Source organism: Tenrec ecaudatus, chromosome 11 (genome assembly GCF_050624435.1).
Source record: "Tenrec ecaudatus isolate mTenEca1 chromosome 11, mTenEca1.hap1, whole genome shotgun sequence".
In the NCBI taxonomy this organism is placed as follows: Eukaryota; Metazoa; Chordata; class Mammalia; order Afrosoricida; family Tenrecidae; genus Tenrec; species Tenrec ecaudatus.
This window is the reverse complement of record NC_134540.1, coordinates 52,554,440-52,580,142: the sequence shown is the minus strand read 5'-3', so window position 1 is coordinate 52,580,142 and position 25,703 is coordinate 52,554,440. Positions and strand designations below refer to the sequence as shown.

General features: G+C 41.5%; 1 protein-coding gene and 1 pseudogene across 1 annotated transcript in view; one reads left to right on the top strand and one right to left on the bottom strand.

Annotated features, from left to right (window-relative positions):
* TACR1 (tachykinin receptor 1) overlaps positions 1–25,703 on the top strand; it is a 675,223-nt gene that overhangs the window by 209,393 nt on the left and 440,127 nt on the right. The gene's annotated exons all lie outside the window — the stretch shown is intronic.
* LOC142460714 (DNA repair nuclease/redox regulator APEX1 pseudogene) lies at positions 1,992–2,952 on the bottom strand (annotated as a pseudogene).

Here is a 25,703-nt window from a genome sequence, read left to right as displayed (position 1 = left end):
GAAAAGGTGATGATCAGCTTTGTGTGGATTAATTTTCCCCCTGGGCTTTCTTCTCTTTCCTCCCTCCTCCTCCAGTGCTCCTTTTGATTGGATGACCAATTGGCTAGGCTCTGGAACGCCCTTTTTATTTTTTACATTTTATTAGGGGCTCATACAACTCTTATCACAATCCACACATATACATACATCAATTGTATAAAGCACATCCATACATTCTTTGCCCTCATCATTTTCAAAGCATTTGCTCTCCACTTAAGCCTTTTGCATCAGGTCCTCTTTTTTTCCCCCTCCCTCCCCACTTCCCCCTCCCTCATTAGCCCTTGATAATCCACAGATTGTTATTTTGTCATATCTTGCCCTATCCAGAGTCTTCCTTCCCCCCTTCTCGGCCGTCCTTCTCCCAGGGAGGAGGTCACATGTGGATCCTTGTAATCAGTTCCCCCTTTCCAACCCACTCACCCTCCACTTTCCCAGCATCACCCCTCACACCCCTGGTCCTGAAGGTATCGTCCACCCTGGATTCCCTGTGCCTCCAGCTCCCATACGCACCAGTGTACAACCTCTGCCCTATCCAGTTGTGCAAGGTAGAATTTGGATATGGTAGTTGGGGGGAGGAAGCATCCAGGATCTGGGGGAAAGCTGTGTTCTTCATCGGTACTACCTTGCATCCTGACTGACCCATCTCCTCTCCTGAACCCCTCTATGAGGGGATTTCCAATGGCCGACACATGGGCCTTGGGTCTCCACTCTGCACTTCCCCCTTCATTCACTATGGTATATATATGTATTTTTTTTTTGCATGATGCCTTATACCTGGTCCCTTTGGCTCCTCATGATTGCACAGGCTGGTATGCTTCTTGCATGTGGGCTTTATTGCTTCTGAGCTAGATGGCCGCTTGTTCACCTTCAAGCATTTAAGACCCCAGACACTATCTCTTTCGATAGCCGGGAATGCCCTTTTTAAATGAATTTTTATTGTGAATTAGATAGGGAGTTTGCATTTCAGATCATCAATACTGCATTCAATAGTTCAAACAACTCATCAGCCCTCTACCACCCCAGCCTACCCGTATCCTGTTTCATCACCTCTGCCCTGATTCTCTTCTCTCTCTTAGGGACCTCCATCCTCCCTTTCATCCATGTCAATATCTGCCAAGCTTATAGGCCATTGCTTCATCTTCCAACCCTTGCTCTCTCCTGCCTGCACCTCCCAAGCCTGTTCCCTTTGGTATGCAAGTCTTTGTCTGGGTTTTTCTTCTTGTAGTAGTGGTCTCGTGCAATATTCGCTCTTTTGTGATCGACTAACTTCATTCAGCATCATGTTGTCCAGGTCCATCCATGTCGTGAGGTGCTTCCTGGTTCCATCATTGGTTTTCAGTGAAGTACGGGCCCTGTTTCATTCCTCTGCAGCTGGCGATCCAATTTTTCCAGCACCACCTTTTGAAGAGATTATCTCTCGCATTTAATGTTTTCGGGGTTTTGGGGGGCTCTCTGTTGAAGATCAGTTGTTTATCACTCCCTGTCACTGTGTCGATCCCGACTCAGAGGATGCCTCCTGGATAGGTCTGCCCCTCTGAGAGCTGCCCCTTTGGGATTGTGACACTGTCATGATTCATGGGAATAAAATGTCTCATCTTTGCCATTGAAAGGGCCGGGCTTTCAAGCGGCTAACCTTGTGGTTAGCAGCCCAACTTGAAACCATGGTGCCATCCGGGCTCTTTTTTTTTTTTTTTTTTGAAACTATGGCTTTTATGTTCAGGTGGGCAGGTCAAAGGAAATCGAACTTTTGTTTCATGTAAAACCCAAACCCTCCACAAAATAAGGATAACAGCCTTAAAAGGCCATGAGGGAAACCAAAATCTGTCACTAGGAGCCTGTCTGGAGGGTTCCCAGAAGATTGTAAAAGGCACACAGAGTGCAGATTTCTCAAGAGAAAAACTTAAAGAAGAAACACTTAAGTTTTTCCAGGCTCAAGTGATTTGGTGGAGGTGTCAGAGTGCTAGGAGTAGGGTGATAGGACAGTGGTCGCTGCCGAAGGCCTTGGAACGGATCTTGCTGTCACATAGCGCAGGTAACAGAGAGTGAGACAACCAAAAATAATCAAGACGCCAGCCAACATTCTTGGATCGAGCATTCATCATGTAGGTCCAAAAAGTATAAGCATAGGCCACTTCTGGGTATAGGTGGCGGAAGCCGTCTGCCAGCGGCACAGCCTGCAGCAATTCCCCAAAGCCTTGGCGCTCTTGTGGCGTAAAGCCAGCATTTTTTGTTGTTGTTACCTTTAGGGTTGTGCAGGTCAATCTCTTCGTGGGCCAGGTTGAGGTCCCCACATAGCACAAGGGGCTTGCGGGCAGCCAAGTCCTTCAGAAATTTGCGGAAGGCTTCATCCCAGCGCTGCCGGTACTCCAGTCGCACCAGACCCCTGCCTGCATTAGGCACAGAGGCTGTCACCAGCACAAACTCGTCACATTCCGCTACGATCACCCGGCCTTCCTGATCGTGCTCCTCTTCGCCAATGCCGAAGGAGACTTTGAGCGGGCACTGGCGAGAGCATAGACCCACGCCGCTGTACCCTTCTTTGTCCGAAGGAGCTGGCCAGTACTGATGAGATAGTCCCGGCAGGTCTTGCAGTTCAGCTGGTAGTGTTTTCTCTGAACACTTGGTTTCTTGGAGGCACAAGATAGCTGGAGCTTCTTCCTTCACCCAATCTAAACCTTTTTTCTTAATCCAGGCTCGAAGACCATCCACATTCCACGAGCAGATCTGAAGTGTGGCAGATTTGCCACTGGGAGATGTTTTCTGATCCGGAGGGTCGGAGTAAAGGGCTGGGCCCTCTCCCGCTGCCTCTTTCTCATTTTTCTTTGCTCCCGCCTTACTCTTCTTGGCCTCTGGCTCGGTCTTGGGTTCCTCCGGGTCTTCGACCACAGCTTCCTTTTGTCCACGCTTTGGCATCCCTTTCGGCACCTGTTCCACGTTGCCCAACTAAGCAAGATTTTTACTGTGCCACCTGCTCGGGTCCCAGTCAGGGCCCTCCTTACCCCAGGCACAAAGAATGCGCCATCCGGGCTCTTGTAGGTGGATAGATGTATTTCTGAACAGAATCCTTTTTTTTTTAACTCCCCCCAGAACTCTTTTCATAATCCTGTAAGCATCTATCAGATTGATGTGGCGCTCCCATATAGGAAGAGATTCCTTACTAAATTTACACTTTTTCAGTAGGAGCAGATATGAATATAATTGTTGAATTTCTAAGATGTTATCTGCATGGTTCTTCTCTAACCTCTCTTTTCACTTATCAAACTGAAGAATCGGGGAATGTCAAAATGACTTTGGAACCTGGGGCTTGTGATAGGGCCAACTGCATACTGCCAAATCTGAGTCATGTTTCTTTGGAATGCTCAGGGTATCTAGAGGGATCTCTGAAGTCTCAGAGTAACTGAGAAGCTAAAGTGTCTAGGGAAGAGATTCTCAGATGTAACAAGAGCAGAAGAAAGAGAAAAAATATTATAGACGTCTTTCTGTTACCCACCTCCCCCAACCTGATGACTGAACTCATCTCTTTCCTCAATTACAGGGGCCCTCACGGTATATGGGTCACATGGTGAGGTGCTAGTGGCAATGTGAGCAGTTCAAAACCACTAGCCAATCCTTGGGAGAAAGACAAGCCCACAGGGGCATTTCTACCTTGTCTTCTAGGACCATTATAAATAGGAATTCATTCAATGGCAGTGATTTTTTCAGCCCTAATCACAAAAATTAAATATGATCATCTATAGGAATTTTCCTCTGACTTCACTTTTTCCCCCGTATGACCAACACCAATCAATCAGCCACGTGCTAAATCATCATCAAACAGAACCTGGTTGGTCTTTCTCCTTAGAGGGATGCTGTCTGAAACTCTGAATTCAGAGGCAACTGTCACACCCCCTGGCCTGCCAGGCCTTGGAGGAGGGGCTCCTCTTCAAGACTGACTGCCACCAGAAAGACAATGGCATGCAATAACAGTCCCTTTCTTATGCTGGGGCCTTCCCAATCCCCTTTAAAAAATGTAGTGACTGAAAACAGAAGAAAAATATCTTGAATCACCTCAGTCCTTTGTGGAAAAAAAAAACCCAAAAGTAGAAACTGAAAAATCAAGTAAGCCAGTAACTATCCACACATATTACAAAAACATGATAAAATCATCACTAGTTTGATAAGACATTGGTGAGCAAAATCCTACATGCGATTACCCGGCTCACTGATGTCATCTTCAGCATTGAAGGTGAAACTAATAAATCAGAAATGGAAACTGGGCTTCTTATCAGGAATGGTAGTCAACCTTGTATGTGGATTCAGACAGAGGACTTGAGTTTGAATTTCAGCTCCAACTTAGGTGATATGTGTACTTCTCCAAGTTATTACCTGCTTTCAACTTCCATTACTTCTTCTATATAATAAGATAACATGATCATATAGATCAGCAATTCTCAACCTGTGGGTCGCAACCCCTTTCGTGGTCGACACCCGATTCATAACAGTTGCAAAATTACAGTTATGAAGGGGCAGCAAAAATAACTAGCTGGTTGGGGGGTCACCACAACATGAGAAACTGCATTAAAGGGTTGTGGCATTAGGAAGGCTGAGAACCACTGATATAGATATTATGTGAACAAAATGAAATTTTGCCTTTTATCACATGTAGTACTATATCATTTACTATACCTGGAATGAAAATGAAAAGTTCAAGAGAAATGATGTTACATTCATTGTCACGAAGGCTATTTTGAGATTGCTGTTCAAGTCTAATGCTGTCTGTGGTAGGGTGAGATCCATATCCCTACTAGGAAAATACAACTATTTTTTCAAATTTCCACTTCACCACTAAAACCAATTATAAAGAAATTGAGGAATTGTACAAACTTCACCAGTCTAAAATTGATCAACCATGCAACCAAGATGTGTGGATAATTACTGGTTATTGGAATACAGAAGTTGGAATAAAGGGGAAGTTGGAAAATATGATCCTGGTGATAGAATCAAAGCTGGAGATCATATGAAGGAATTTTGTAAGACAAACAACTTATTCACTGCAAATATTTTGAACAACAAAAAGCAAATGTACACATGAACTTCACCAAATAAAATACATAGGAATCTTTGGGGAGAGCAGAGGGGCAAGCTCAGTGTGATCTGCCAAAACAAGGCCAGGGACTTGCAGTGAACCAGATTAGCCTGGTTCATATGCAAATCGAAGTTGAAGCTGACATGAGAGCCCAAATATAACCTTGAGTATATGCCTCCTGTATTTATAAAACATCTCAAGAATAGATTTATTGCACTGACACTAATAATGGAAGATTTGACCCGTTTTGAAAGCCATCAAAAACATCATACATGAAGGAAACAAAAGGTCATTTAAAAGATAGGAAAGAAAAAAATAAATAAATAAAAGATAGGAGAGAAAAAAAGACAAAAATGGATGTCAGAAAATACTCTAGAACTTACTTTTGAACTTGAGAAGCAAATGGAAGAAATGAGTAAAAGAGCTTACATAAGATTTAAATGGGAAGAACAGAAACCAAAGTAAAGTATTATTGTGAAGATGTAAATATCTGGAGTTAAGAAACTATAAAGGAAGAACACTCTCAGCCTTTCGTTCTCCCCCCTCCCAGTTTCATTGGTACTTTATCCAAATATGTACAATTCAATAGTTGTACAATCTTTACCACAATCAATTTTAGAACATTTCGTTTTTCTCCATACTCATTATTTTTTTTCAATTTTGACAAAATATACACAACAGAACATTCACCAATTCAACTTCTATAAGTATAATTCAATGAAAAAAAGTATAATTCAATGCCATTGATTATACTTTTCATGTTTTACACCCCTTATTGTTATCCAAATTGTACTCTCATACAACTGACGAAAGGTACAAAGAAGGAATTCAAGCATCAAGTTCTAGTATTGCAGGATTCTTTGGAAAAGGCACTGAAAGGCACAGGACGCATCAAAAGAAGAGAGCAGGAATACACAGAGGAGCCCTTCTACCAAAATCAATTTGCTCACGGTGAGCCATTTCCTGATCAAGATTTGATGGTGTTAAAGAAAGAAACCCAACATTCAGCGAAGAAGGCATTGGCAAGATAATAATAATAGACCTCCAGGAACTGACTGATGAAGCGCTTGAGCACTCTATTGTCTCTACCAAGAAATTTGGAAGACAGACACCTGACCAGCTGACTGGAAGAGATCCATATTGTGCCCATCCTAAAGTAAAGATATCCACCAGAGTGCAGAAATTATCAAACCATGTTATTCATATCGCATGCAAGTAAATTTTTCTAAAGATAATTAAAAAATTTAAACAGAACATCATCAGGGAGTGGCTAGAAATTTAAGATGAATTTGGAAGAAGATATAGGATGAGGGATGTCATGACTGACCTCAGATAGACTTTGGCTGAAAGCAGAGAATAAAATGAAGTTATTTATTTGTGTTTTGATGACAATGCAAAGACATTCTGCAGTGTGGAGCATAGCAAATTATGGATAACATTTTGAAAAATGGAAATAGACAAAGAGACATGCATTTAAACAGAAGCAAGAAAATACCGACTAGTTTGGAGTTCAGAGTGTGCATCAGTACTGTATTCTTTCACTATATTTATTTAATCTGTATGATGAGCAAATAATATGGATTATATGAAGAAGAACATCACATCATAACTGGAGTTGGGCTCTTTAGCAACCAGTGATATTTAATTAGATAACATTACCTCAGTTGCTGAAAATGAAGAGGACTTGAAGCGCTCATGAAGATCAATGACTATATCCAATTTAGTATTGAGTACACGTCAACATAAAAAATAATCCTCAACTGGATCGATCAACAACATCATGATAAACAGAAAGGAGATTGAAGTTAAGGATTTTGTTTTACTTGAATTTGCAATCAACACTCTTGGAAACATCAGTCAGGAAATCAGATGTTGTGTTACATAGAGAAAATCTACAAAATACCCTTTTAAAGGGTTAATGAGCAAATATGCCATTTTGAAGACTAAGATGTGTTTCACCCAAGCTATGCTATTTTTCAGTCACCTCATATGCATATGGAAGCTGAATAATGAGTAAGGAAGATCAGAGAAGAACTGAATCATTTCAATTATGAGTTCGTGACTGTGGTGATTAGATGATTTTATGTCAACTTGAAGATGTATGAACGTGTGGGAATGAAATCCGACCTGTCATTCAGGTCACAGCCTGATGATGCCTCCTTGGGGGTGGGAACTTCTTATCAGCTGGGAAACTGGGAACCTCCTCCTCTCTCTGCCCCTCTGGAATTCTGTTTGCTTCCTGGGGCAGCCCCTGTGGGCCATCTGGCTCTGTGATCTGCTGGTTTCCTGCCTTGTTTGCAAGGATCTTGGATCCACAGCACTCTGCACTCTACAGCCCATGATCTAACTGCTTCCTGCTTCACACTTCTGCGTCACTGGCCTGTAGTGTCGTGAGTCTGAAGAGGTACTTATGAACTAGCTTCAGACTTATTGACTTACCGGTAAATTGGAATGGGCTGGGATGTGTTCTTAATATATAATTATTTCTTCATATAAATTTCTTTCTTATACATACATGAGTATCACTGGATTTGCCTCTCTAGACAACCCAGTCTATCAGTGGCTAAGATTATTCAATAGCCCATGAACTGCCAAAATAGTGACCAAATCTGTTTTTGGAAAAGTGCGGTTAGAATGTTCCTTGCAGATAATTGTGGTGAGACTTTGTCTCATGTTCTTTGAATATGTCATTAAGAGGAACCAGACCCTGCAGAAGGACATCATGTTATGTCAAGAGTTCTGCAAAAACAGAGGAAGATCTCCATGGTTCATATTGACATACCGCTGCATCAATGGGCTCACGTATCACTTTTGTGAGGATGGTGCAGGACCCCTGGGCAGTGCGTTTTCTTTTGTATCTGGTGCTGCTGTGAGTTGAAACTGTTTCAAAAGAATAGAACAATAACATATATTATGACATTTATCTTTATAGGATCCTGGGTAATGTAGTAGTTATGTGCTGGGCTTCTATCTGCATGGTCAGCAGTTCGAAACCACCAGAAACTCTGTGGGGAAAAGATTGGGCTTTCTATTCCCATAAACAATTGCACTCTTGGAAAACTACAAGGGGTCACAATGAGTCAGCACTGACTTGATGGCAATGAATTTGGTTTAGAGTGTGTGTATATACACTATATAGTATATATATTAACATATCTTCCATCTCAGTACACTACAAAAGGCAGTATTTCTATCTCTATAACACTTCCCTGAAATTTTCTGTACTCTTTGAATTTAATCATGTCAAAATGGCTATTTGGTCATCCTCAAAGTACTCAATTGTGTGCCTTTAAATTTAGAGGTTAGGGAAGAAAAAGGAGTCTAAATGGGTAAGATCAGGGTTATAGGGTGGGTGGGGCAACATTTCACAATTAAATTCTGGTAGATAAGCCCTTGCTATCTACTAGAATGAGCAGATACATTGTCGTGATGAAAAATATTTTCTTGGTACAATATACTGGTCTATTTCTTACTAATGCAGTTTTCCATTTTCTTAAAACGATTTAATTAGAAGCCTTCATGATCATTCTGTGTCCTTTGAGAAAACCTATCAAGATTACCCCTTTGGTATCCCTCAAACAATCGCCATAACCTTCTGAATTGACCTCTTTGCCTGGAATTTAAGGGATCCAAGAGATAACCTTGGAAAGAACCTTCAACTACAATGTTTTCCCTGCAAGAGGAAGACTAGGTGGGTGGTCTGCTTTCAGATGGACCTGCTGTTTCAGGAGCCCTGTGGGGGCAGTCCTGCTCTGTTGTGCTGAATCCCTGTGAATAGGTGTAAACTCAATGACAGTGAGTTTATTTTGGTTTGGTTAAAAGACTAAGACAAGTGTGTCACTGAAGGAACGGGCCTACAGCCATTCACTGATCCAGAGATGGTTAAACCAATCCTCTGCCTGTCATAAGTATTTATCCAGTTCACATTTTAAGCTCTTCATTGTACATATATATTCAAAATGTGGAATGGAAAATTACTTCTGTCGGGTAGTACTTGAAGATCAGAAGAAGAGACATCTGGTTCTTTTTGATGAGTAGTCTGTTTGTAACAGTATTTCAGCATGGGATTCCTAGAGTTGGAACATTAGGGGAAGGGCCAAAACATCCCTGTGGGAGATCTAGCAAGAATCATGGAATCACGGTTCCATCCCCATGTACTGGAGTCCTTGGCACCAGTCCCATTGCTGAACTGCAAACTGACACTGCAAGATTCATGAGCAGGGGAAAATAGAACTGACAAAATCAACCCAAACAGAGTCAGTGACCTCCAGTGGCAACATCACTTAGTTCTAGACCAGTGTCTGATACAGCACCATCCTTTTAAAAGCTTCTTGAGTCTGATGGCCCGAAGGTCACTGTTGATTTGATTTCAGCCAGTACTTGCTGCTAACAAATGTAGGCCCCTTGACCCCAGACAGTGGAAACCATTGCATCAATGTGTTCAAAATACCCGTGAATTTCCATTAACAAAAGTATCATCCTCTTTCAGAACCTCAGAGTCAAGGCCTAGGGAACATCAATATTCTCAATAGAAATAATCTTTTCATTTATCAACCCAAACTCCAGCATAGGAAAACAGAACTTTGACAGTTCTTTCAGCAAATAGGATGAGAAAGATAAAGTATGAACAAGAAAAAGATTAGAAACACACAGTTTAGCTGGTGCCCTCTTACCATGACCCTGAGGATTAGAGTTGACAAGTAGATTTTTAGTTTTTTTATTAAAGTCATTAGTGAGGGACCATACTCCATCTTTCAAATACTGTTTTTTCCTCCTCCTTTTATGTTCCAGAAAAAATAGCCTAAGTATTTATTTGAAATGTTTAGTTCCTTATACCTCAATAGAATGCACTTAAAATTATTTTGAATACAGTTATGAAGGTTCTGTTTTATATGCTATCTCAGAAACACATATTTCTTTTTTTTAACTTATTTTATTGGGGACTCATACAACTCTTATCACAATGCATGCATACATCTATTGTGTCAAGCAATTTTTTACATTTGTTGCCATCATCATCCTCAAAACATTTGCTTTCTACTTGAGCCCTTGGTATCAGCTCCTCATTTCCCCCTCCTTCCCCCTTCCTACCTTCCTGCCCCTTTAATAATTTATAAATTATTATTATTTTTTCATGTCTTACACTGAACGATGTCTCCCTTCACCCACTTTTCTGTTGTTCATCCCCCATGGAGGAGTTTATGTGAAGATCATTGTGATTGGTTCCCCCTTTCTCCCCACCCACCCCGCATCTTCGCCTCCTTTTATCACTAGTCTGATTATTGGTCCTGAGGGGTTTATCTGTCCTGGATTCCCTGTTTCCAGCTCTTATCTGTACCAGTGTACATTCCCTGGTCTAGCCGCATTTGCATGGTAGAATTGGGATCATGATAGTTACGGGGGAGGAAGTATTAAAGAACCAGAGGAAAGTTGTATGTTTCATTGTTGCTACATTGCACCCTGACTGGCTCGTCAACTCCGGAGACCCTTCAATAAGGGGATGTCCAGTAGTCTACAGATGGACTTTGGGTTTTCCAGTCCCCAAAGCCCCTCATTCACAATTATATGAGTTTTTGGTCTTTGATTACTGATACCTGATCCTATCGACACCTCATGATCACACAGGCTGGTGTGCTTCATCTATGTGGGCTTTGTTGCTTCTGAGCTAGATGGCCGCTTGTTTATCTTCAAGCCTTTAAAACCCCAGATGCTATATGTTTTGATAGCTGGGAACCATCAGCTTTCGTCATATTTGCTTATGCACCTGCTTTGTCTTCAGTGATCCTGTTGGGAAGGTGAGCAACATGGAATGCCAGTTTAATAGAACAAAGTTCTTGCATTGAGGGAGTACTTGAGTGTAGACCCAGTGTCCATCTGCTACCTTAATACTAAACCTATAAATATATGCACATAGATATATTTCTCCATAATCATCATATATAAATATATTTACATATGTACATACCTATATTTAGACCTCTATCCATGCCCTTTGCCTCCTAATTCTTTCCTCTATTTCCTTTGACTTTCCTCTTGTCCCACTATCATGCTCAGCCTTCTTTTGGGTTTCAGTAATTCCTCTCGGTTACATTGCCCTTGATCAAGCCCTACCAGGCCTCCTATTCCCTCCTGGCCATTGATTTTGGATTACTTGTTGTCCTTAACACCCACTTCCTTTCCCCTGCCTCCCCATCTCCTATGTCCCCCAGAACCGTTAGTCCCATTTTTTCTCTCCTCCAGATAGCTTATTCCACCTATCTTATCTAGGTAGACCTGAAGAGATAATAATATGCATAAAAAACATGACAGAACAAAACAAAGCATCAAAAGACAACAAAACAACAACAAAAATCAACAACAACAAAGATAGCCTGTAAATAGTTCAAGGTCTGTTTGTTGACCTTTAGGTTGGTCAAGTCTGATGGGATGCCAAGCCCTGGCCCAGTCTATTTTTGGTATTCCCTTGGGACTTCATTGCTCTGTTCTCCTTGCTTTTCTGTTGCACACCCTTAGTGTTTCACTTCAGTGTGGTGGGGTCAGATTGGCACAATTCCCACCCTGTGTCTCCAGTGTTGTTCCCTGTAGTGCTATGGGTCAGTAAAGGACATCGTGTCTCATAGTGAGGTGGGCCCTATGGTCCTCTCTGTGCTTTGGCTGCTCTGAATGGGAATATTGTCTTCAGGACTTGGTGGTCCAGGATGTGTTCCACTCTCTCGTCCTCTCCCTTCATTTGCTCCTGTGTGCTCTGATCAGACATGCCCCTCTCCCTGAGCTGTAGCTTCAGTGCTGTCCTCTGAAGTGAATTCTTCTGCGGGGAGAAACACATATTTCTTTTATTTTTATGTAAGTGTTACTTTCTCCATGTGCCTGTCTGCATGAAATGCCCTTCCTCTATGCTACCATAATTAGTGCTACTGTGTTCTTTATACATTTACACTTAAGAGCATTGTATTGCCTGCGTACTGGTGGTTACATATTGGGCTCCATTCCACAGTCAGGCGTTCACAACTATCCATCTTTCTAAGGGAGAAAGACGGGATTTCTACTCCTCTAAAGAGTTACAGTCTGAGAACTCACAGAAGCTGTTTTATACTGTCCTACAGAGTCACTGTGATCAGCATCAACCCCATGTCATCAAACCTACTTCGTTGTCTCTTTGTTTCTTTAAAGGTATACTCATACGGAAACCTTTCCTGTTGTGCTCTATTAGTCCCTCTAGTCCCCCCTGCCCTTGGCGTCACACATGATATTCTAGAGGTAGATGTTGTATATAATTAATTTTTTATTATTAAAACTTTCATTGCATTCATTTTTTGAGTAACCATTTAGATCTGTGTTTGTGTTACCAATGAAATGACAAAGCAGTTCTTGGGGAAAACTTGTTAGTAATCACCTTCTGCTTCATGGAAAACTGAATAAGAAAAGCAGAGATGAGTTAGGATGAGGTCAGTGACCACATGTCAGTGAACATGCAATAGGAGAAATGGACAGGCATTAGGCCCACTATTAGCATAAGTGGGTAAATGAATGGATGATGAAATGAATGAATAAACATTGTATCAGGACCACTGATCCAGTTTCTACCTCCCAAGGAGTTCTTAATCCAACTCCTCTGTTCAACCCCTTTCCCCACCAGTACTTCAGCTCAGAACTTCATCTTCTGGAAGCTGGCAACAGACATCCAGAGTCAGAAGTCATGTGGTACCTTTAAGATGCTCTTCCTCTGCCTCCCCTTGGAAACAAGATGCTATAGTTGTAAGAGAGTCTTGGAGTCACGTCCTGGATCTAAAATTAAGGGAGTATATGTGACCTTGAGCAAATCATTTAATCCTTTGGACCTTAGTGTCCTGCTAGGTAGAAATGGAGATATTAGTAAATGCCTCCACAGGGACCTTGTGAGAATGTAATGAGATAATGTATAGAAATGAATTCTATATAACTGTTGTTCAATTGTAGCAAGAAGAGTTGTATAATAATTACCACAATTTTATAACATTTTCTTATTGTTGAAGTAATTTTTACTAATTGCCCACTTCCCCCCAACCTCCCCTGCCATATCACAAGAAAACATTAATCCAGTTATTGTCTCTATAGAGTCACCCATCTGGATTTCATATGCCAAAAAAGGTACAAAAATTACAAAGACACAAATCAGGTAACAACAATAACAAAATAAAATAGTTTTAAAAAACCTTGATCAAAAGGAAGCAGAAAGTATAAAAAACAGAACAACTTTAAAATGGATCAGAGGGAGAGCAAATGATAACGTGTTAAGTTTTAACCCAACTACACCTGCCATCATCCATTTTCCACTGCCCTCTGCACAATAACAAGGCATTCACTTCCCTGTTTAAGGGGAGTGACTGGGGCTTAACTTAGTGTGGCTCCTGTCTACAGGGTCATCCACCGCCTTCTGCAAATGAGGTGTTCACAACTGAAGCTCTGATACCATTCCTTCTTGCAGATTTGGATTTTATTATTTACAATTCTTGGATCATACAGATTGGTGCGCTCTTCCCCGTGGACTTAATTGATGTCCCCCTTTGATGGCTGTGTTTTTGAAGATAGGCCTTTAAGACCCCAGACACACACACCCCTGCCCCATAGCTAGGCTGTAAAGAGGTCTTTTTCCGCCTCATTTGATTTCTTCATTACTGCTTACATGGGTATTGAATGCTGAACCAAGAAGAACTAAATCCTTGACAACTTCACCTTCTTCACTATTTATCAGGATATTGCTTTTTAGTCTTATATGGATTTTCATTTTCTTTATATTGAAGAATAATTTATCCTGAGGTTTATTTAGGAACCAATTCAAGATAATGCCTGGATTGATCAACATATGGGTGGGGGTGGTAGTGGCGGGCATTGTCATTTATTAATCATTCATGCTTGAGCAATTAGTTCTCTAGTTCCATGGTAATAACATGGAAAATCTTCCGCAACTTGGTCTATTCCGCAGGGGAAGATTATTTGCTTGTGAGAACACATGCACACAGAGCTAATGTTGGGGATTGGTGAGCTTGCCCGAAGACACAGCAAGAAACAAGGGCAAATACCAACCTTTAAGATGATGTAGAAGTGCAGGGAACAATCGACAAGAGGAACCGAGAAGGAGCAGTTCAAGAAGGAGAAGAAGAAACAATAGAAAATGCATCTCAGATGCCTTGGGGGAGCTATATTTAAATTTTTCCGAAACCAAACCAAACCCACTACTGGGCAGTAGATTCTGAATGGATAAGGAGCAGCCAAAAATCAGAGAATGTTTATGACCTGTTATATCATAAAGATGAGTATAATAACATAACTATTTCAAGAGAAGCTAAGGTGCAGAAACCCAATTATGCAGTGATTGAGGGAGCCTGGAAAAGGAGGCAGAGAGTAGAGCATTCTCTGCAGAAATGTAGCAGCGAATGGGTTACCAACCTGAAAGAGGAATACTTGCCAAAGGTCCTACAAAAAGAGGATTTTTAAAATTAGGAGATGTAATATTAATTTTCTGTGTTAACTTGGCCAGGCTATGGTACCCAGTTCTTTGGCAAATGCTAGTCTAGGTTGTTTATTAGATTTTTTTTTAGGCTTTGTTTATGCAGTTCTTTCCCCAACAGTTTTATTGGCACATAACTCATAAATTATACATTTCAATCTTTCAGTCACATCAATGAGAGTGGTACAGTCATCACCACAATCAGTTCTAGAACATTAAGCACATTCTTATTGTCATCATCATTCACTCCCTCTTTCCCCCCACCTCCCCTGCTGTACATACACCCAAGGAAGCAGACATCTAGTTACTGTCTCTATAGATTTACCTATCCTGCATTTCATATATCAAAAACCATTAAAAACAAACAAACCTAACAAGAATAGCAAAGGAAAAGAGATAAAACCTCAATCAAAAAGAAAAAATATATTAAAAACTGGAACAAACTTAAATGGATTATAAGGGTGATAAAATGATAAGGTGTTACACCAACCTGTGTGATCGCGTGGTCCCGAAGGGATCAGTTATCAGGCATCAAAGAACAAAAAATCATATCATTGGCTGCACACCTCCATGATACGCTCGCCGAAGACAAATGAGTGCATAAGCAAATGTGGCGAAGAAAGCTGATGGTGCCCGGCTATCGAAAGATATAGTATCTGGGTCTTAAAGGCTTGAAGGTAAACAAGTGGCCATCTAGCTCAGAAGCAATAAAGCCCACATGGAAGAAGCACACCAGCCGGTGCGATCACGAAGTGCCAAAGGGACCAGGTATAAGGCATCATGCAAAAAAAAAAAAAGAAATTATATATATATATATATATATATATATATATATATATATATATATATATATATATACACACACACACACACACACACATACATACCATAGTGAATGAAGGGGAAAGTGCAGAGTGGAGACCCAAGGCCCATTTGTCGGCCACTGGAGATCCCCTCATAGAGGGGTTTAGGAGAGGAGATGGGTCAGTCGGGGTGCGATGTAGTACTGACGAAGAACACAGCTTTCCCCCAGATCCTGGATGCTTCCTCCTTGCAACTACCATGATCTGAATTCTACCTTGCAGGACTGGATAGGGCAGAGGTTGTACACTGGTGCATATGGGAGCTGGAGGCACAGGGAATCCAGGGTGGAGGATACCTTCAGGACCAGGGGTGTGAGAGGCGAGGCTGGGAGAGTGGAGGGTGAGTGGGTTGGAAAGGGGGAACTGATTGCAAGGATCTACATGTGACCTTCTCCCAGGGAGATGGATGGCAGAGAGGGGGGGAAGGGAGACTCCGGATAGGGCAAGATATGACAAAATAACAATCTGTGGATTATCAAGGGCTCATGAGGGAGGAGGGAGCGAGGAGGGAGGGAAAAAAAAGAGGACCTGATGCGGAGGGCTTAAGTGGAGAGCAAATGCTTTGAGAGTGATTAGGGCAAAGAATGTATGGATGTGCTTTATACAATTGATGTGATTGTGATAAGAGTTGTATGAGCCCCTAATAAAATGTTTAAAAAAAAAGAATTGGTAGCAGGGGCTCAAAAAGAGACATTTACAAACCAGTGTTCACTGCGGCATTATTGACACTAGCCAGATAGTAGAAATAAGCCAAGTGTCCAACAATAAATGATTAGATAAAATGTGAAAAAAAATGATAAGGTGTCAAATTTTAATTTAGCATATCTGCCACAATGAATTTTCCAAGGCATTCGCCTTTTAGCAAGGTTATTCATACCCCTGGTCCATGGTCAGAGGGGATTTACCAGAGCCTTATTCCATGTGTATTTCCCTCCCCACATTTTCTTTAATCAAAATAACATTAAAATGGATTAAAGGGTAATTAAGATACTACTTTTTGACCTACTGTGTTTGCCATGATCAGCTTTGCAATGCTCTGTCTGGTCACAGGGCTGGTCACAACCCTCCTCTGAATTCACTGGAGGTTTAATCCATGGCTGGACGCTGAAAATCCATTTGGGCTTCCACTGCCATCTGTAGTAAATGCTGTTTTGAAGAATTTACAGGCAATTATAACAGCTGTCCTTAATAAGGGACATTGAAGTCTTTACAAGTTATGAATCAGTCGTCCTTATGTAATGTGGTTGGGCCTTATTCAATTAATTTAAGGCTTCAAGCATTGAAAAGGGAGGTTTACTTAAGGAATATTCTGCTTCCAAACTCTAAAGAGATATCTTGCTAGAATTCCTCTTACTCTCTCATCACCTGACCTGCAGAAATGGGGATACAAGACTGACAAAATTTCCAGCCCAGCACCTGTCACCTGACCTGTGGATTTTGAGACACAAGACGACTGAATGTCCAGCTGTCAAATGACCTACAGAGTTTGAACTTGCCAGTACTTACAATTGCATAAACCAAGTTCTTAAAAACAGATCTCTCTCTCTCTCTCTCTCTCTCTCTCTCTCTCTCTCTCTGGTGCTTAAAAAATTGTGTGGAAGAATTCCATTATTGTTTACTTCCATTTTCCCATAAATGTTTTGAAGCCCCTCATGTATTTTTAAAGTAGTTTTATTGGCATTGGATTCACATATCCTACCATTCAATCGTTCAGTCACATCAAGAAGAGTTATGCAATCATCACCACAGTCAGATTTAAAACACTTTCTTGGTTGTTGGACTCGTCATTAATAGCTCTTCATTCCCCAGCAATCTCCTCTTCCATAACTCCAAGGAACCATTAATCCAGTTAATGTCTCTGTAGATTTACCTAACCTTGATTTAATATACAGAAAATAAGAATTTTCAAACTAACAATAACAAAATAAAACTGACAAAAACCTCAATCAAAAAGATGGCTGAAAATATTAAAGCTAAAAAGACTTTAAAATGGATTTTTAAAATTTCAAATGATCAGATACTAGATTTTAACCTAATTGCATCTACAGTCATCCACTTTCCAATGCATTCTGCATGAGCGCAAAGCCACTCTTTATCTCTTAATAGGAAGATTCATCCTATTCACATTTAGCTCAATACTTCTTGTTTTAGTTTGGTAATTCTCTTTTTGTTGTTTTCTTTATTTTAAAATCATTTTATTCTGGGCTGATAAAACTCTTATCACAAACCATACATACATCAATTGTGTCAAGCACACATTTGTATATTCATTGCCCTCATCATTCTCAAAACGTTTGCTCTCCACCTAAGCCCCTGGCATCAGCTCCTCATTTTTCCCCCTCCCTCCCTCAGTAACCCTTGATAATTTATAAATTATTATTTTGTCATATATTTCCCTGTCCGACGTCTCCCTTCACCCACTTTTCTGTTGTCCATACCCCAGAGAGGAGGTTATATGTAGATCCTTATAATCAGTTCCCCCTTTCCAACCCACCCTGTTTCCACCCTCCCAGTATTACCACTCACACCACTAGTCCCGAAGGTATCATCCGCCCTGGATTTCCTGTGTTTCCAGTTCCTATCTGTACCAGTGTACATCCTCTGGTCGAGCCAGATTTGTAAGGTAGAATTGGGATCATGATAGTAGGAAGGGGGGAGGAGAGGAAGCATTTAGAAACTAGAGGAAAGGTGTATGTTTCATCATTGCTACATCGCACCCTGGCTGGTTCGTCTCCGCCCTGAGACCCTTCTGTAAGGTGATGTCGTTTTCTACAGATGGCCTTTCACAATGATATGATTTGTTTGTTCTGATGATGCCTGATACCTGATCCCTTTGACACCTTGTGATCACACAGGCTGGTGTGCTTCTTCCATGTGGGCTTTGTTGCTTCTGAGCTAGATGGCCGCTTGTTTACCTTCAAGCCTTTAAGACCCCAGACACTGTATCTTTCGACAACTGGGCACCATCAGCTTTCTTCACCACATTTGCTTATGCACCCATTTTTCTTCAGAGATCGTATCATGGAGGTGAGCATACAGTGATATGATTTTGTGTTCTTTGATGCCTGATAACTGATCCCTTCAGCACCTCATGATCACACAGGCTGGTGTGCTTCTTTCATGTGGGCTTTGTTGTTTTTCAGCTAGATGGCTACTGCCCCTCATGTATTTTATTACAGTATATACTCTAGTATAAGCCAACCCAAATGTCAGCCAAGGCACCACAAAAACTGCATTAAAAGTGTGTTGAAAAACTTGGCTTATATATGAGTATATACAGTAATTCTGCAGTATTTATGGAGAAAATTGACTAATGCAGGAGAGTCTTAGGACACAGTGAAGAAATCAAAAGAAAGGGTATTATTTAAGATGTAAAAACATGAAGAAAAAAAAAGAGTACCTAGCTCATAGAGTTTGGGTGGTGTATGGGGCGATGATTTCAGGATCTACAGGTGGTGTATGGCACACAGAGGAGAGTCCTTCTCCCCCGAGGAGGGGAGAATAGGCAGCGACTCCCCGACCAGCCATCTAAACGCGCTCTTTGCTGTCTCCGCCATAATTTGGGCAGGTTCAACCCCATCTCCGGTTTCCTCTGTATGCAGAGCCACAGTGTTTTGATCTGAGTTGAGTGAGGTGTGGGCCTGTGACTGAGGTGGTCCAAGTACAGTGTGTCCTGGACTTCTGCTCTTACTTAGGAAAAGGAAATCCTCTTCATAAGAGGGAGTGGAGTCCTGGTAGTGTAGAGGTTATGCCTCGGGCTATGATCTATCAGGTCCACAGATTGAAACCACCACCTGCTCCACAGGAGAAACATGGAGCTCTCTAATCCCAGAGACAAATACAGTTCTGCCCTCTCTCCTATAGAGTAGCGATGAGTCAGCATTGGCTGCATGAGAGTGAGGTTTGTTTTGGTTTGGTTTGGCTCTTTGAGGTCTGGATGTGAGACGTAGGAGTACAGCCAGCACTTGGCTGGCCTGAGGCAAGCCATTGTGAAGATGAAGCCCACCCAGCAGAGGCCACACCTGAGGAGATTGCAGACACAGAGCCGGGATCCTGATCCAATTGAATTAGAAGCACTTGCTAACACTAAACTTTATCGTGACAGAGGTCAATATATTCCATTTACTGTTTAAAACCGTTTGCCTTGGATGTTTTCCCTCACAACTTAACCTTCTCACCTAACACAACAGGGAATGTTCTCTATGCATGCATATGTAGAGTACAGAGGAGGCCCACACGTGCTGTCCTCAATCTCCCTGCAGGGTAAAGGACAGGGCCACCAGGAAGGGGGAGAAGAGGAGTGGGGAGGGACTGGAGCAGACTAATAAAGATATATGTGCATTCTGTGGGAACTAAAAAAGAAAGCAACCACGGTTTGTAAAAGGATTGTCAGATGTGATGACTTCCTGAAGTGCGTTCGTTGCTTTGAACAAGATTATATATTGAAATGGGGAGGGAGGGGGGAAAAAAAGAGGACCTGATGCAAGGGGCTTAAGTGGAGAGCAAATGCCTTGAGAATGATTGGGGAAGGGAATGTATGGATGTGCTTTATACAATTGATGTATGTATATGTATGGATTGTGGTAAGAGTTGTATGAGTCCCTAATAAAATGTAAAAGAAGAAAAGAGAAAAAAAAAAACAGCCTATGAAGGAACAGCCAAAGCCGGTCAAGTAATTTTTTTTATAATGAAATGTATTAATGTTTTATTGATCTCATAGTTAGAACAATGCACCCTAGTTGGATGAAGTGTGCTCAGTTGTTGTTAGGAGGTTTATGTCTATCACCCTTGTATGAAAACGTTTCAGTTTCAAGATGTACTAATTTTTAAACAAGAATCATGATGTGATTGATGTAACTTGTTATGGTCTTGTGGCCTGAGAATTTCCTAATGTATGATCTCATACCATAAGCCTTAAGCCAAGAAAAAGAATATATAAGTTGAAGCTTTGCATGAATAAAATTGGAACAGTCACCGCAAAAAAAAAATAAAAAAAATAAGATTATATATTGAGCACAATAGTGCGCCAAGTGCGCTGTGGGCAGTAGCATGGGGGATGCACTGGTGAACAGAAGTGATACTGTCTATGCTCTTTTATTAGTTTATTTTTTCAAAATCATCTTATTAGGATATCACACAGATATCATATCATTCCACGGGTCAAATGCATCAAGCAGTATTACACAATTCCTAACACAATGAGTTTCAAAACATTCTCTTCCTTCTTGAACTCCTTGATATCAGCTCCCCTTTTGGCCTCTCCCCCACTGCCCCCCTGGGAACCCTAATTCTACTTGCTGTCTCTATAGGTTCATCAGTCCCACGTTTCATGTACCGCAAAACAGAAAAGCATATAACAGAAATTGAAGAGAGTTATTACCTACAAGAACAAAATGCATTAGAGATAAACCTAAATATGAAAAACAACACAAAACAAATACAGGGAAAAACCAGATCAATGTGAAATAGGGGTGTGTGTGGGGGAATCAACTGACAAGGTTTTAACCATTCAAGTCAGGTCTATCATTTTGATCTCCTATACTCATCTCTGCAATGCACTCTGTTTGGTACCCAGTTTCTTCCCATCCTCTATTTTGCATAGTGGTAAATCACCAGAGGCTTACTTCCTGTGTAAATCTCACAAATCTAGGATTCCACTGTCATCCCTAGCCTTCTGCAAACCAGAATCTCACAATTTAGGCTCTGATACTATTTTTATTCTTTTTTAGAATTTACGTACCCAGAATTAATTTATTGATAGGTTTATAGACACATAATTAATTCAGACCGTAGCAGACGAGAAAAGAACCAAGCAGGATCTTGGAATAGAAAATGTTGGGAAGAAACTGCTTTCAGTGGGGTTGTGTCTCAACCATTAGGAAATTATACATACCAGGGAAATTTCACTTCAGTAGTTGACTCATGATTGAAGGGGTTCAAAGTCTGATATTTGTAGGGCAGACGGCCAGCACACTGGGAACTCAGGCAGGACTGGTATTGCAGTCTCGACTTTATAATCTGTTGGGCAGACTGGTTGAACAGAGACTCGGGCAGGATTTTATGCTACAGTTGAATCTGAGTTTGTTCTTCAGTTGGAAGCTTCATTTGTTCTTAAAGAACTCCCACTCATTGGATGAGGCACACTGACACTTTTTGAAGGTACCCTCCTTTATGTAACGTCTTCTGATTGTAAATATTAAGGAAGAACAAGCCACATCTACAAGATACCTTCATAGCAACAATATCCTTTAAAAACATATAAATGAGATATGTCATCACCAGCTTTGAAACTTCCAATACCTTCAGATGACACATAGACCAAAATTGGTGTTAATGAGCTTGGTCATCAGGGTTCCTTATGTCCTTACAAGCCCTGCTAGCTTTCCCTCTGAGCCACTCCCTCCTCAGATGCATCCAGCCAGTCATTGACAGCATGTTCTTTCCAGTAGGATGGTTATCAAAGTGCACAATGCACACAAACACACGCTCAGTGTTGGGGGGCTAACTCTTTTTCATTTTTCAGATTATTTGTTGTGATAAACAGGGTTCTCTAGAGAAACAAAACCAGAATGCTAATAATTTCATATATATTTATACAGATAGATAGATATATAACATAAGAAATAAACCATTAATTAAATTATAAAGCAGCACAAATGGCTCAGTGCAACTCACTCCCATGAGGTAGTTGTGAGACACTGGCAGTCCTTCAGGTCTTGAGGGCTGCCAGGTAGAGCAATTCAGGCTATCCGGGCACAGGCAGCAAACAGCAAGGCAGGTCACCAACAGTCAGCCGGATGACAGGGTCCAACAGTCCCCAGCTCAAGAGAGTAAATTCCAGTAGTGTGGCGAAGCAGGTCTTGAAGGAGCCTCAAATTACAGTGACACAGTACATGGGTTAGGTGTCCCACAGGTAGTGTAGCTGCAGATTGAGGCACAGAATAAGCAAGGCAGCAGCATACTGGTCTGATGATCAAAGAGCAAGAGACAAGAAAGGCGAGACCCACCAAGTCATTTATTGCTCCACCCTTCAATTAATCCCACAGGCGTTTATCAGCCAGGTTGGCACCATGGACTAAGTACCTCATTTGTCATCTTCTTAGAGTTCTTTACTCACCACTGCTGAGAGCACTCAAAGAGCGCCATCGGTTCAAATGATGCTCCTAGTACCCCCCCGATGAATCTTTTCACAATGCCAAGTTTATTGGAGGGAGAAACACAATAAGTCCACTATAATTTGTAATTTGTCTTCCTAAGAAAAGGAAGATACTAGAAATACTAAGTACAAGGCACAGACACTATTATAAACAGATATATTCAAACTCATAAGGCAGGCGATCCTGTGACAAGGTAGAACGGCACCTGTGGGTTTCCAAGAATGTAACTCTTTATGGGAATAGAAAGCATCGACTTTCTCCCTTGGAGCTCCTGGTGGGTTTGAACTGCTGACCTTGCTGTTAAAAGCTCTACAGGTCAATATTATGTCACTGGAGCTCTAGAAATGCTCTTAGCTGGTTGAAAATTAAGGCGTGGGGATGATGTACAATGGTAAGAACATCAGCCTCAGGTAACAGGACACATCAAAGAGGGTCAGTACAAGTGGGCTGAGGCCAAAAGTTAAGCCGCAGACAAGCTGCTGCTGTGGGACTGCTCTCCTCATCTCAAGCTCCAGGCTGTCCTGCAACAAGCAGGAGGTAGGTAGAGACCGGAAGGTAAGCGCCAGGATGAGCCGCTGTTGATTGCCCATCTTGCCTCAATACACAATTTTAAAATCAAATCTTTTTTAAAGGAAGAAAGAAATCAATGCTAAAGATTCTAAGCCAGTGTGAAGATGGCTCTCTGGAGATCTGTGGTCCACATTTTTGAGTTATCCTGTCAGGAGAGAGCAGTGGTTATTTTAAACATTTCAATCTTTTTGCCCAAATTCTACCCACGGAAAAGTAACTATAAACTTAAGGGGTCAAAGGACAGCGTTAGGTTTGCAACAGGTAAACAAAGCACATTCCAAGGTTGCACCAGAGATTTGGCACCAACAAAAGCCAAGCAAAAAACAAAAAAACAAAAACGGAGAGAATGTGACAGTAGGCAAAACATCATAGTCATTGTGAAAAAAAAAAATCTTGAACTGGTGTGGATTATACTTATAGCATGATTTCTTACTGTATTATTGATTATTATTTTAATTAAGTGTAGGAGACGTGGACTAGAAGGCTGAATGAGAGCCACTTGAAGAGGCAGGAAGGGTAGGGGAGGGACAGGAATGTCCTGTGCAAAGGTTCAGGGCTGGGGAAAGCCAAGTTGTATGGGAAGCGCAGCGATGAGTAAGTGTCCTCGTGTGGAGAAAGTGGTGAAGCCCATGGTAAGATGCAAGCTTGTGTTAGGGGTTGACTAGAGAAACAAATCTAGTGATACTCATATATATGTAAGGAAGAGCTGACTATCAAAAAGGAATTATAATTCAAGAGAACATTCCAACCTAGTCTAAGTCAAGTCCTCAGTCCATCGGACGGTAGAAACATGGCAGGGATGGGGCAGCTCTCAGGTGGCCAGCAAGTAGGAAGGTGAAGAGAGAGAGTGAGAGGGGATGAGAAGGCCACCCTCACAAGGAGGCAGCATCAGGCTGGGACCTGATTGATCCCACCCCTCCACTTTTATCTAGTTTCAGATGAACGTAAACTGAAGTAACTACCACAGAGCTCCAGGGACTTCCGTACTCAAGACTCCCTTTGCTTATCTCCCAGGTCTTCCCTATCAGTCTGCCTTTTCCCCCCGGGTTCCTCCGCTGAGACTCTTGTCAGTCACATTGACAACAAAGCATTAAGTTCATCTTTGAAGATTGTTACAAAAGCCTATATTCTCCTATGCCAGGGGTAACATCATGCTCGCAAGACTGCAGAGGGCACCAGCTCATTCTTCTTGGAAAAAAAAAAAACCAGGCGTGGGGGTGGGGGAGTGGAAAAGACCTATAATAAAACAAATACATTTGCAATCCATTCTTTACTGCCTGGGAAATAGTCTGCAATTGATTGTAGCGTATAACTTGTAGACAAGCCAGAGGGTGCTTTATGCCACATGTTCGTGGCTGATGATCTCCAGTAGTGTTCGCTCCTCAACGTACTCAGTATATTTCTACCTTCCTGCCAATGGGAACCCACATTGGTGTAATTGGCTCCCCTTTTTTCAGAAATGTCCATGGTTGGTATAGATAATGTGCGTGGCTGCTAGTCCACAGAGAGGCGCCTCGGAGGAAAGGCCTGGAGTTCTATAGTCATGGAAACACTAGGGAGCACTGTTTCATGCTGGCACACAGAGATCACCAGGAATCAGAATTTCCATGATGGCATAATTATTTTCCAGAAAAGCAAAATGGAGGCGCAGTAATTTTATGTGAATCCTTTTTATTACTAATTATTTGATATTAAATCATGATGAAAATCGGTCCACATATAACATGCATTTTTGATACAAATCAAGATTTCACCACTCATTCATTGGTCTGTGGACATCTTCATGTTCATAGCGAGACATGTACTTGTGAGTTTTCTGCAAAGTGATCTATGTTAACTAATTTACTCAATGTGAGTAGATTTACTAGGAGCTGAACATCTCTTCTGTAAAAACATGCTCAGCCAAATTCAGGGTCACGATACTGGGCCTCAGAAACCTTAGAATCTGGTGCTAGTGACCGAGATATGCACAGCGGACTGTTCTCTGAGTACCCTCTGGCCAGTCACACTAGTCAGCTGGTGGTTCCCTGAATCATGTCGCCAGTAGCCTTTTATTTGTTCTCTGCTCAGGACATCTCCCACTTCCAGGCCCAATCTTTATCATTTCTATGGCCCAGAGAAAGAGAATAAATGGAGGTACATCTATCTCATGTGGACAGATCAAAAGTTATAAATCAAGATAATTGATTGTGACATGAAGAGTCTTCTATGCTACTATCTTGACATATATTTTCCTCCTGATGCGAATTCTGCATTCAAATTTACAGGCACCTTGAATTTTTGTGCTGTAGCCTAGTAGTAGAGATGAATATATAAAACCTACTAGGATAGATGAGTACATAGGACCACTCTGAGTCAGCGCCTAAGAACAACAATATCAATGAGTTAACCTCATACCTGGAACAGACCTCAGCCTGCTGCTTTTTCTCCCCATCCTGATTGTCTTCCACACTAGAGGCTTCACATAGTTTAAGTCTGAAGTCCCAAACACCTCAGCATCATCTCTGACTACCTCCAAGATC